Source organism: Prionailurus viverrinus, chromosome D2, assembly GCF_022837055.1.
Source record: "Prionailurus viverrinus isolate Anna chromosome D2, UM_Priviv_1.0, whole genome shotgun sequence".
Taxonomy (NCBI): domain Eukaryota; kingdom Metazoa; phylum Chordata; class Mammalia; order Carnivora; family Felidae; genus Prionailurus; species Prionailurus viverrinus.
Window position 1 is genome coordinate 25,274,837 of NC_062571.1, and position 13,703 is coordinate 25,288,539.

Consider the following 13,703-nt stretch of genomic DNA (forward strand, 5'->3'; position numbering starts at 1 on the left):
GGACTAACCACCTATTAGAAGACTTTTCCAGATTAGGAGGTAGTTAGCCACAAAAGTGACTTCAGGTTTCTACAACTTCAAACATGGAGAATCATCCAAAACTTTGAAATTACAATGTTTTCTGGTTTCCAGTCTTCTCAAGGTTTTAAGGATCTTAAGACCAAGGTTTTTTGTTTGTTTGTTTGTTTGTTTTGTTTTGTTTTAATGTTTATTTTGAGAGAGAGAGAAAATACAGAATACAAACCAGGGAGGGGCAGAGAGAGAATCCCAAGCAGGCTTTGTGCTGTGAGCACAGAGCCCAACACAGGGCTCAATCTCACAGACCATGAGATTGATAAAGTTTGGGTAATGGGGGTTCGTGGAGTTCAGAGCTGATGGCCAAGAAAGAATTCTATAAGATGTCTTTGGTGCAAAAAAGTGATTTTATTAAAGCACAGGGACAGGGCCGTGGGCAGAAAAAGCTGCACTGGGATTGTTGGGGGGGGTGACTGTTTTGTTGGGTCAGGGGAGATAAAGTCAAGAGGGAGTTTCCAAAGAGACTTTCATATGCTAAAGACTTACTGGAGGCCTAGCTATTGCCAAGCTAAGGTTGTTTTTCCCTCTAGCAAAGCAGTAACATTAAGATAGTAGGGAGTTCCTGGACTTTAGGCTACAAAGAGATTGCCTTTTTCTGGTAAACTGGTGGAGACTTATCAGTTTAACCATTTCTTTTTGTTTTTGTCCTTTTCTGTTTTGGGGTAGCTGGGAGTGTGCAAAAAATATCACCATATCCCACGGGAGATGGGGGATGGGAGGTAGTGGTGTGCTAGCTTGTGCTTTGCCCCTCACCCCGCCTCACATGCTCCCTCATCAAGATCATGACCTGAGCTGAAATCAAGAGTCAGACACTTAGCCGACTGAGCCACCCAGGCTCCCACTTATGACTAAGTTTTAATCAGATGTCAATGGGCAATAAGACTTCTCCTTCCCCAGAGTCTCTACAAAGAACAGGGGAATGTCTGCTGCCATTTCCAGGTTGCTCCTCTCCTTGTGACTTGTGTAGCCTTGACACATAGCAAACATTCAATAAATAGTAGTTGCCATAGAATCCACATCATCCTTTATTTGCTTTCTAGTATCTTAGCCTAAGCAGAGAAGACAAAAGAACTCAGTGCATGGGACACACTTACACACTTGAGGCACTGGGGATTTCTAGACCTATTTGGAAAGAATTTGAGTTTCCTCAGAGATGGGGTTTAGAGAAATGCTGCTTTGGAAGGTTGTTTTTTGTTTTGTTTTGTTTTGTTTTATTTTGTTTTGTTTTTGACCCCAGTTCTCACTCAAGGAGAAGCTGGTGAGAAATAGGGAACAGACATCCCAGGTAAGTCTGACAGAAAAATGCTTCATAGGTTGTGTTTATTCAATAGTGAACAAAATGAGACAATCAGTAGTTCTATAGGCTCCTTGTGTGTATGTGTGTGTGTGAGAGACAGAGAGGTCCAAGCCTCACCATATTGAATGATGAAGACATGCTAAAAACTGGTATAAAATTGGGGCATAGTTTAAAGATTCACATCTAACAAACTGAACAATGTCATTCAAAAGATAATTGGAAGATTCATAAAACATATTAATTCATAGTGCACTATAAGGATGGCAACCAGGAAGGGATACACATTTCAAATTGTGTGATAAATGCCTTCTGTTCTCAGTCTTTTCTGTATCTCTGGGGGTGGTAAGAGTAATTTCATTTGGAGACAAGTGTAAAAGTCTACATTCTGTTAAAAAAGAAACAGCAGGCCCAAAATGGAGTCACTTCTGCAGAGCTGGGTACCAGCAAACCAAGACTTAATACCTAACTTAATTGCAGTTTTAGTCTCTCCCAGGAATGGAATTTTACACCAGTCTGGAATTTCCTGGTCAACACTTCTGAGTTAATCTGCAGAGTATATCTCCACCCTTTCCCCAAGGAAGGTGACCTTGCCTGAAATGATCCTTTCTTTTCTTTATGACATTCTTGTCCCTGCCCCCTTCTGCCTATAAACACCTTCCATTCTGTATGGTTCCTCAGAGCTTCTTTCTACTTGCTAGATGGGATGCTGCTTACTTCATGAATCAACGAATAAAGCCAATTACATATTCAAATATACTGTGTTGGTTTTCGGTTTTTTAACAACTCCAAGCCTTGAATGCTAGCCCTGGGTAGCCCTGTTCTGGGGATGCCCTCGTCATTGCTTATTGCAAAGAATATATCTCCTTTAATGACTATAAAATGGAAAATAACTAAATAAAATAGCACAAAACCAAAGTTACTCATTCTGCCAGAATTACAAAACCAAATCCAAATCCATTCAGTTATTTCTGAGCATTTTGGAGTTTGCTATTACCTATTAATTTTCTTATGGTTTGTGTACAAGAGGTTGTGAGACAGGGAAACTGAAGGGACCTCCATAAAAGACTTTTTTTTTTCCAGCCTCTGTTCTTGCTAGGACCTACATCACCACCTCACACATACCTTAATGTATGCCCTCCTTGTACAGGTCAAGGAGTTAATGATTTCTTTGGAGTGTTTCAGCATAATAGGAGTGACAGAGCGAGATCCTCATGAATGCCTTCTGAGACCACTGACCCCATACACCTTGACACCAAGAACTCTGGCTCCAGGGCAAAAGTGACTTATGGAGGACACCTGAGCAATTGTCTTTGTTCTACCAGTTCCCAGATGCCTGAGAAGACACCTGCACTAGACCACAGTCCTTGATAAAATCCCCAGACCCCAAGAAAAGATAAGACTTTCTCCTTTTCTTTCTGAGTCTCCCAGACACTCTGTTTGTACCTGCTCTCTTTCTGTATCTTCAGTAAACTCTGTTCTCACTTCCTCTTGGCTCATGTTTGATTTCCATCCTGCGTAAAGCCAAGGACCCTCTTGTCTGGTCCTGCAAGACCCACTCTGGGTCCTTGGACCCAAGCAGCCTGCATCAGTTGGAACAAGTTAATTAGTTTTTTAAAGTCTGAAGTACAAATAAAATAATTTTTTCAATTACTTATTCACAAGTAATATTGACAATGCAGGATGACGAATGAAGTATTCTACTCTGAGAATCTCTGGAACACACCATAAGACACCTCTGGGAGCAGATATATTCTGATTTGAGAGGTCTTGACATGAAACTGCAGGTATAGACCACTAAACGCACATTTTAGTTTTCATTTAACTGTTTAGCATGTTTCAGCTGTATTGAAATTTATTTATTTAAGAATTTCACCTACTATCCTACACACAAAATACTAGGTGAGCCACTATAGGTGGAGGGGGGAATAATAGAGGTAATTAAGACTGACTCTAGGGTCAGGGATTTTGCACTTGAATCAAGATGATGCTTACCACCCATATAACACCATGCTCAGTCTTAAACAAATCTATAGTTCCTTTCCATTTAAAGTTAAAGAAGTATCATTCTATGAAACTTCATTCAGCTTCATTGTGTGAAGTTGAAAATGGGGAAAGACTTGAATTCCCCTTCAGGACAAGGAATGGTGCAGCAGGAAGATGAGTCTTCATACCTATTAATGTATTTGCAAGGCAATACACCTTCATCAGAACTGCTACCTGGCTGACAGTGATTGTATGATCACCTAATTTCAGAGATAGTAAAGTGGGAAAAGTTACAACAGTAAGCACCCACATACCCACCACTCTGTTGAGATACAGATCAGTTCCCCATACTGTCATGGCAATATGTCAAGATAGATATGGATATAGATATCGATATAGATAAAACTTCCCACCACATGTCCCTCCTTCCACCCTAGAGACAGCCATTCTCCTAAACTTTGAGTTTAACATGTTTCCTCTCCAGTTTTCCCAAATTATGTACCCGGAACAACATTGTTTGTTCTTGTTTATGACTTGATCAATAAGTAGAACTATATCAGACATGTTCTTGTTTCACTTCTTTTACTCAACCCTGGTTGAAAGTCATCCATGATAATGTGTAGGCTGCTATTCATTTTCATTGCTATATAGTGCCTCACTGCCTGCTTATTCCAATATTTCTCAATTTTTCTCAGGTCCTGCTGTAAGTCTAGCTATGACTAAAGTTGAGAAGAGTGAGGCTTATTGTGGCCAAAGCCTCATCATCATCATTATCATCATAATTTATGAGGGATTGATTGGAATGCCAAGAAAATTTAGAAGCCATTTAATATGAAAAGTTTGAAAGCTATTTAGTAGAACCAGTGAGAAATCATGAATAAAAGAAAGCATCCTTCAGAAAAATTAGAGAGGTAGAATCTTTATGATTAACTTTTGGGATCTTGGAAGTGACAAAACCAGAAGATCAAAGATGAAAGAATGTTTGGCTTATGACTAAAACAGGAAAGCCAGAAGCTAGAAATGAAGTAGAATATCCATGTATAGGAAATAGTTTGAGGATAATAAAGGAGTACTTTTCATTAGAACCTTTGAAAAGGTGATCATCACAATTTGAAACTGTGCACTGTGTAGGGGCGCCTAGGTGGCTCAGTTGGGTAAGCCTCTGACTTCAGCTCATGTCACGATCTCACAGTTTGTGAGTTCAAGCCCCGCATCTGGCTTTGTACTGACAGCTCAGAGCCTGGAGCCTTCTTTGGATTCTGTGTCTCCCTCTCTCTGCTCCTCCCCTGCTCATGCTCTCTCTCCCTCCCTCAGAAATAAAGAAACATTAAGAAAATTTTTTAAAAAAAATGAAATTGTGCACCGTCTAAAGGGAGTTTAGGGTAGAGGGCTCAGAACACAGTCTTGGAAAATGCCAAAGTAACGTATCACAGCAGCTTTTTCCTGTTAGAATAGGACACAACTCTCTCTTCAGAGTTTCCCTCAAGTGTTTCTGGAGTTCTTGAGAACTTCCATTTCCCCTTTTCTGGTTAGTTCTTCTTTGCTGGCTACCGCTGTGTCTTCCTTCTCCTGTGGGTGGTCCTATCGCCTCTGCTAGGCAATATGCCATTTCTCTGGCTCCTGTCCCTGGTGTGGTACTCAAACTGCAACATTCAATGGCAGTGTAGACATGAATGCCTCACTGCCTATTATGGACTGAATTGTGTCGCCCTTAGTACTTCAGGATGCAACTGTAGTTAGAATTATGGCCTTGAAAGAAATAATTAGGGTATAGAATGAAGTCATATAGGAGGACCCCAATGCAACATGACAGGTGTCCCTCAAAGAATAGCCTCCAGAAGTTAGAGAAAATAAATTTATGTTGTTTAAGTCACCAAGTCTGTGGTACTTTGTTATGTCAGCCCTAGCCAAATAGTACACCCCCTTTCGGAGATGGCCTGTATTAGAATGGAACCAGGCTGGCAGGCTCCCCTACTAACAGACGTCACACTACACTTTGGGTCACTTCTCCCCACAGACAGAGGCTTGTTACTCCTAGGTCAAATGTGTCATGCTGGATTCTCAGGAGACACACAATATCTCATACATAGACACAGCTGGTGGGTTTGTCCTATAAGATCTTCAGACTTGCGTGGGCATGTCTAAATTTAAATAGTAGACTTGGGGCACCTGGGTGGCTCAGTTGGTTAAGTGTCTGACTTTGGCTCAGGTCATGATTTGTGAGTTTGAGCCCCACATCTGGCTCTCTGTTCTCAAGCACAGAGCCCGCTTCAGATCCTCTGTTCCCTTCTCTCTCTGCCCCTCCCCTGCTCACATACTCTCTCTCAAAAATAAATAAACATTTAAAAAATAAACAAACAGTAGACTCCAACTGTTTGGGTGGGTAACATTTATTGGGTGGGTAAAGGAGCTTGTGATAGGAAGAAGCAATTAGAAACAGGAGAAACAGAAAGAAGCAACAAACACTGAGTGTTAATACGTATTATTAACCACACAAAAACATTTACATGTTATTCTCTTAATTAATTTATTCATTCAAAAATATTTATTATGTGCCTATGATATGCTAGCTATTATGTGAGGAGCTAGGCTACAAGGCAAACAATAAAAGAGAAATCCCTGCCCTGGGGTGGTGGGGGGAGCGGGTAGCTTCCAGTCTAAAAGGAGATACAGAGATGTGGAAAACAAAGATAATTACAATGTCACATGATGAAGATTCTGATGGAAGAATGATAGCATCCATGAGAAGACAGAGGAAGGATTATGTATTAGTCTGCTAAGGCTGTCAGAGCAAAACACCACAGACGAAGTAGCTTATACAACAGAAATTTATTTTCTCAGTTCTGGGGGCTAAAAGCCCAGGATCAAGTTTGGCAGAATCGGTCTCTCTTAAGGTCTCTATCTCCTTGGCTTATAGATGGCTACCTTCTCACTGTGTCCTCACATGGGCTTTTCCCTGGTGTCTCTTCTTCTTAGGAGGATCCTAGTCTTACAGGATTAGGATCCCACTCTTATGACCTCGTTTAACCTTCATTCCCTCCTTTATGACCCTCTCCCACAAAGAGTTACATCAAGGGTTGGGGCTCCAACATATTAATTTTGGAAAAACACAGTTCAGTCCAAAACAGATTAATTTTTCTGAAGCAAATCTCATTCAAAGTAAAATCTTAATTTTGCATGAAAATGATCCCAGGTAAAAGTGTGGGAGAAGCATGCTTCAAACTATAGATAAAGCATAGTCAAAGACCAGGGCAAGGGGGGTGCTTTGGTGGCTCAGTCGGTTAGTGTCTGACTTCGACTTGGGTCATGATCTCACAGTTCGTGGGTTCAAGCCCTGCACTGAGCTCTGGGTTGACAGCGTGGAGCCTGCTTGGGATTCTATCTCCCTCTCTCTGCACCTCCTCTGCTCACTCATGCTCTCTTTCTCTCAAAATAAATAAACATCTTTTTTAAAAGCATTTAGGGGTGCCTGGTTGGCTCAGCCAGTTAGGCGTCTGACTTCGGCCCAGGTCATGATCTCATGGTTTGTGGATTCGAGCCCTGCGTCAGGCTCTGTGCTGACAGCTCAGAGCCTGGAGCCTGCTTCGGATTCTGTGTCTCCCCCTCTCTCTTTCTGCCTCTCCCCTGCTCATGCTCTATCTCTGCCTCTCAAAAATAAATAAACATTACAAAAAAATCTTTAAAACAAAAGCAGTTAAATTGGCAACATTGTGAAGAATTAAAAAAAAAGAAGATCAGGGCACAAGAAAGGATATGGCAAGGTAGGGAACTAAAGGTAGTTTCCCCATTAATCTAGAGAGAGATAAGCAGACAACTTGGGAAGACCTTGAACATCATGATAGAACTGGGGCTTTATCTTAGGGCAGTAGGAAGGCAATAGCTATAAGCAGGAGAGTGCCATAATCAAATTTGCACTGATCGCTTTGGCTTTAGCATGGACAGTAAACTGAAAAGTGGCAGCACTGGAGACAGGAAGACAACCTAGAAGTCTCTTATAATGAGATAGGCAAGCTGGTAGTGGGAATGGAGAGAAATATGCAGAATTGAGAACCCCTCATGATGTAGAATTGACAGGACTTGCTAATGGACCGGGAAAGGAGGACTAAATGGAGGATGGTGCCGGGTTTCTGAGTTGGGCAAATGGGTGGGAAGCTGGTGCCACGCCCTGAGATAAGGAACAAAGAAACACGTGGTCAGGGGCAGGGAGGATGGTGAGCTCAGTCTTCAATATATTGAGTTTTAGATGTAGGAGTCATACAAGTAAGGATGTTCACAGCCTTATCAGCTAGTTATTTCAGCCCCTGGTGTAGAGATGAGATTAAAAAAAACAAAACTGGAATTTCAAGAGGTTGAATTAAGAAGTTGAATGAAGTGGAATCAACACATGTTTATCTGACTCCAAGGGCTATGCTTTTTCTACAATAGCCCACAAAATTTTACCCAAAGATCTAGGGTGGCTGAGTGGCTCAGTCAATTGAGCATCTGACTCTTGATTCCAGCTCAGGTCTCATGATCCCAGGGTCCTGGGATCAAGCCCCAAGTCAGGCTCTGCACTAAGCATGGAGCCTGCTTAAGATTCTCTCTCTCCCTCTGCCCTTCTCCCCCAATCACATGCATGCTCTCTCTAAAATCAAAAATAGAAAAATAAGAGTCAAATATACTTCAGAATTCAGAATTTTCTGAATTTTCAAAAGTTCATATGGTGCTTATACTGCATATTACAGAGACTGGGGCAGTATCTCATAATAAATATTTGCATTAACAAATCCTCAATGAATCATGTAAACATGAGTGGGATAAAGAAGGACTAAATAGGCTCATGATAGGTCAGAATGGGTTTTGCCACCAAATAATTAATATAAAAACTTTCTGTTTTCAGGGAGAACTGGATTTTGGAATTGTGGCTAAAGGTGTACTTTCCAGGGTAATGCAAAGTCATGGAAGTCAATGAAACAGAGTTTCCAGAAGAAAGTGGTGGCTAGTGATATCAAATGTTACTGAGAGGTGAAGGGGCATAAATTGAAGAAAAGTCATTAGATGTGGTGATCAAAAAATTAACAGAGATGTCAGGAGAATATCCCTTACCAGGATAAAGTAATGGGAGCACAAATCAACTTTGAAAGAGGTAAACAGTAAGAAAAACTACACATCAACAGATGGTTAAAATGATAAAGACAAAAAAAAACGTATTGACAGCAATATAAAGCAAATGGCATTTTCACTCACTGCCAGTGTTAGTGTAAATTGGCGTAAGCATTTTGGAAAACCGGCTTTATCTACTAAAACTGAACATACACATACCTGTTATGCCCAGAATTCATGATCCCCAAAGACCACTAGGGAGCCGAGTCTGATGCAAAAGCAAAGGGCCTTTATTCAAGCTAGCTCGAGCTCAACCCCCTACCTGCACCGACGCAGCGGTGAGATGAGAGTGTGAGTGTGAGAGTGTGTGAGTGTGGGGGTGTGGGGGTGTGGGGGTGTGGGGGTGTGGGGGTGTGGGGGTGTGGGGGTGCGGGGGTGCGGGGGTGCGGGGGTGAGGGGGTTGAAAGGAACAATAAGTCCAAATAACTGCCCTGCCTTAGTTTAAAGCTAAAAGTTGTCTTTTCTGCTTATTATAGATCTTTGATAAGAAATACAATTGCTGAGAAGTCTGTTTTGTTTGCTGTTTGCTACGAGCATTGTAAAACCTTTCCTGAATGTAACCCGCTGTGTAATAGAATGGATTGCAAACCTACCTAAATGTAATCTGATATGTGATAAGATGAGTAATTGCATATAAACTAACCAGCATTTCTCGCTTCTGTAAACCTGCTTGCTTAGCACATTCCTCACCTACCCTACCCCCTTTCCCCTTCCCCCTTTTTCCTCCCGCCACAAGTAACAAAGCCTTCCCGCCAAAGGACAAAGGACGCCCAATCAGAGAACAACAAATGTCCTTACTTTAAAATCAACCAATCAGGCACCTCATAATTTAAAACCTCCCCTGTGCTACTTGTCTCTGTCTATAAAAGCGCTGTACCAACCCTGATCGTGGCCTCTTGCGTCACTGGCGACGAGTGCACGGGGGACCAGGTTCGAACCTGCAATAAACGACCCTTGCCGCTTGGCTTTGACTTACGACTCTGGTGGACTTTTGTGGGAGGTTTCGGAACTTCGGGCATTACAGGGGTGAGGGGGTGAGGGTTTCAAAAGCACAAAGGTTTTATAGGGATCATGGCCTTAGCCGATTGGCTGGGGAAGGGTCTTGGCCTCAGCCGATTGGCTGGGGAAGGATAGCACAATGGCTGCCAAGGTGTGGTCCCAGATCAGCAATTATCAGCTTCACCTGGAACTTGTTAAAAATGCAAATGTTGGGCCTGGTGGTCACAGACCTACTGAATCAGAAACTCTGGGGGTAGGGTTCAGCAATCCGTGTTTGAACAAGTCTTCCAGGAGATTCTGATGCACCTGAAGTTTAAGAACCACTGTGTCTGAGGATCTCTAACATGTTTGGCCTCGGTGTATACAGAACATTTCTCACTGGTCACCTATTAACCATTGGCTGTCAGCTTTGCTGTGCTATATAAATACTTAGCACCAAACACCATCCCCAGAGACTCTGATTAATTGGTTTGGGTAGGGGTAAAATGCTCCCAGGTCATTCTAAGCCTGGACAGGGTTGAGGGCTCCTGCTTCTGGCCCCTACCTGAGAGAAGCCCTCCTTCTTCTACTCACACTTTCCATGCCTCTCACACTCCCCTTCCTCCCACCTCAGACTTAGGAAGAATGCATCAATCAGTAGCCTGCTTTCTTAGAAAACATAAGTTACTCAAGGGGAGGATGCGTGGTCTGAGGTTTGAGCAGGAACTTCTTTCTGTGGCCATGTTGGGGACATAGTCACTAGTCAGCCGGCCTAGGTCTGCTCTTTCATACCCAGCAATCCTAGCCCTACGTATATCCTCAGCAGAAATGCATGCATATGTGCTCCAAAATATATAGACAAGAATGTTCATATTAGCTTTGTTTTGTAGTAATGGTGGGTTCATGGGTGTTTATTATATTCCAAATACATTAGTTACAAATAAATAAAAAAGTGCCATGCATGGATTACTAATGATGTATGGTCATGAACTAAGGATTATAATTGATTCAAATCTTCACTGAGGTCCACAAGGAAAGGGAGAGGTGTAAGTTGTTAATGAGAATGGTCCCTGAGGAGGCACTACTCCTTCCAAACATGTGATGATAAAAGCAAAGGAAGAGGTAACAGGTTGAGAGTCAATCTTGAGATGAAAACCACGTGACTGCATGTGTAGTGGAGAGAGAGCTTGGGCCCCTGTTATAGATCTTCTATGCCAAGCCTAGGCTGCTCTTCTCTCGAGTTCTTTTACAGACTTCTATCTTACTTAAGTCATTTTTATTCTGGGACTTTGTATTATATGCAGGGAAATGCAATTCATAACTAATAAGTTCTATTAAATTCTCCATTTGATTTGGTCTAGTCAAGGCTGGTTTCTGCTATTTGCAACAAAAAGAGTAACAATTAAAATAGGTGGCACAAGATTCATGGTCATAAAATCAAAATTTGATGTTCTTTATATTACTTACTTTAAGGCTTCTTATAAGTGAATATATGAAGAAAGTACATTTAATATACATATCTAGGGGTGCCTGGCTGGTTCAGTCAGTAGTGTGCAACTCTTGATCTCAGGGTTGTGAGTTCAAGCCCCACGTTGGATGTGGAGTCTATTAAAAAAAAAAAAAAAAAAAATATATATATATATATATATACACACACACACACATACACACACACACACACACACAATGGTTTTATTTATTTTTTTATGTTTATTTCTGAGACAGAGAGACAGAGCATGAGTGGGGGAGAGGCAGAGAGAGAGAGGGAGACACAATCAGAAGCAGGCTCCAGGCTCTGAGCTGTCAGCATAGAGCCCAAAGCGGGGCTTGAACTCACAAACCATGAGATCATGACCTGAGCCAAAGTCGGTCGCACAACCAACTGAGCCACCCCGGCACCCCCACAATGATTTTAGAAAGTGTAATCAATGATTAAAAACAGAGTAGGAGATAGGGGTGCCGGGGTGGCTCAGTTGGTTAAGCATTCAGCTTTGGCTCAGGTTATGATCTCACAGTCCATGGGTTTGAGCCCAATGTCAGGCTCTGTGCTGACATCTCAGAGCCTGGAGCCTGCTTCAGATCCTGTGTCTCCCTCTCTCTCTGCCCCTTCACCACTCACACTCTGTCTCTCTCTGTCTCTCAAAAATGAATAAATGCTAAAAAAAATTTTTTTAATAAAAAAAATAAAAACAAAAATAGAGTAGGAGAGTGGACAACTGGCCAAGACTCTCAAAAAGTAAATGTCACAAAAAAAAAAAGTCAGGATTTATCTAGATCAAAAGGAAATTAAGAGAACTAAGAGACATAACTATTATATGCAAGATGTGGACTTTGATGGGATCTTGACCTGCTATAATTCTGGCATTTTGTGGGCAGTTGGGGAAATCTGACTATGGTATAGGTTGATGTTAAGGAATTGATGTTAATTTTGTTATGTACAACTAAAGTATTATAGAATAAAGTAGGGAAAATGCTCTTATTTTTTAGAGATGAATACTAAAGTAATTAGAGGAAAGTAAAATATTATTTATAATTTACTTAGAAATTTTTAGCTAACAATAGATGGAGAAAATATGGTAAAATGTTAACTACCAAATACAGAGTTTGTATATACTGGTGTTCGTGATACTATTATATTTGAAAATTTTCATATGTGATACAAAAAGTGCATCTATGCAAAAAAAGCTTTGTTTATACAATTACAAAATGTATTTCCTATGTAAGTACCGTGCGCTGTGCGCTGATTGAGCCACTGGATCTCCTAAAATATACTTCCTATAAAACACAGACAATAATTACGATTTAATCGAGTAGGATATTTACTCTGTCATAATTGAAGAATTTAAGAGAGTTCTGTAAATTATTTCACCACTGTAACCAAAAATTCTCCAATTGGTTTATTTCCCCGATTATTTTTCTCCCTTCCCCCAACACCCAAACTGGAAAAGAATAGTGTGATGAACATGGCAGTCAAGCCATGGAAGTCAATCAGAGTCCCTCAGGTTTTAGAACTGGTGAGAGAGAATTCGGCACGGAATAACCTAAGTGTCTGGTCAAGGCTGAAGACTGGCCAGCCTCCAGGTATGCTATGAAAATTCTCTGGCCGTAGTCCCAAGGTCCTAACATCTGAGGTTTACCATTCTCCCCACAGTTGCTTCTGGACTGAATGTCAACAGCATATGATGTAAACATGTCAGGATAGAAAGTACAATGTATTTGTCATACTTTCCTCCCTCCCCCTTCCTCCTTCTCCTCCTCCCTCCCTCTTCTCTCTCTCTCCGTTTCTTTCTTTCCCTTTCTTCCTGTCTTCTTCTGTCTTCTTCTTCCTCCTCTTTTCTCTTTCTCTTCCCCCCGCCCCCCCATCCTCTCCCTCTCTCCACCCCCCATCTCCACTGCCTTCTTACTGTTTGTTTTAGAATCATTTGCTACAGGATTCTAAGAGGGTTTTCGAGTTCCCTGAAGGGTGGGGAAAGTACAATGACTTGTGGAAAGACCATCTCAGAAGTAAAGAGTACAGTGAAAGTGAGAGGTAAAATATTCAATTAGTGGTAAAATTCTTATTTTGTCTGTACCACTTTGCTATGACCCCTTCCTTCCCTGAAGCCCTTACATGTCTTCTCAGAACTGTCAATCAAAGGTCTCCTGTACTAGTGCTGCTTAGGTAGAATGGCAGCAGGAAGCATGGACACAGAGGCACTAAATAGGTTAACAATGGACTTGAGAATTTTGACAACCTTGGAAAATACTTTTTAAAAGGAAGCTGGAGGCAAATCTTTCCTAGAAACTTAAGGAAGAAAATTCTGCCTTATGACTTCAATCATTTCTTCTCTACCATTCAGTTTCTAAGTCTCCCCTCATCTGTATTTATTTAAGAGTAACCAAACCTTATCATCTTCCAATATCTCATGATTCCCTTAATCCCTTCTCAATGTGGGACCCCTCCGTTTGAAACAAAGTCCACATGAATCAGCACTTTGCCACAAAGGGTCAGAGCAAGAGGTAGAAATGGAAGTTTGAGGTTGGTGTAATTGGGGGTGGTGACTATAATGGTTGAAGAGAATTTGATTATACATGTCTCAGTGTTCTGAAGTGCTTATAAAAAATATATAGGGGGGAGTGCCTAGCTGGCTCAGTCTGTAAAGCATGCAAATCTTAATCTCCAGGTTGCAAGTTCAAGTCCAACATTGGGTGTAGAGACTACATTAAAAACAAATTAAAGGGGCGCCTG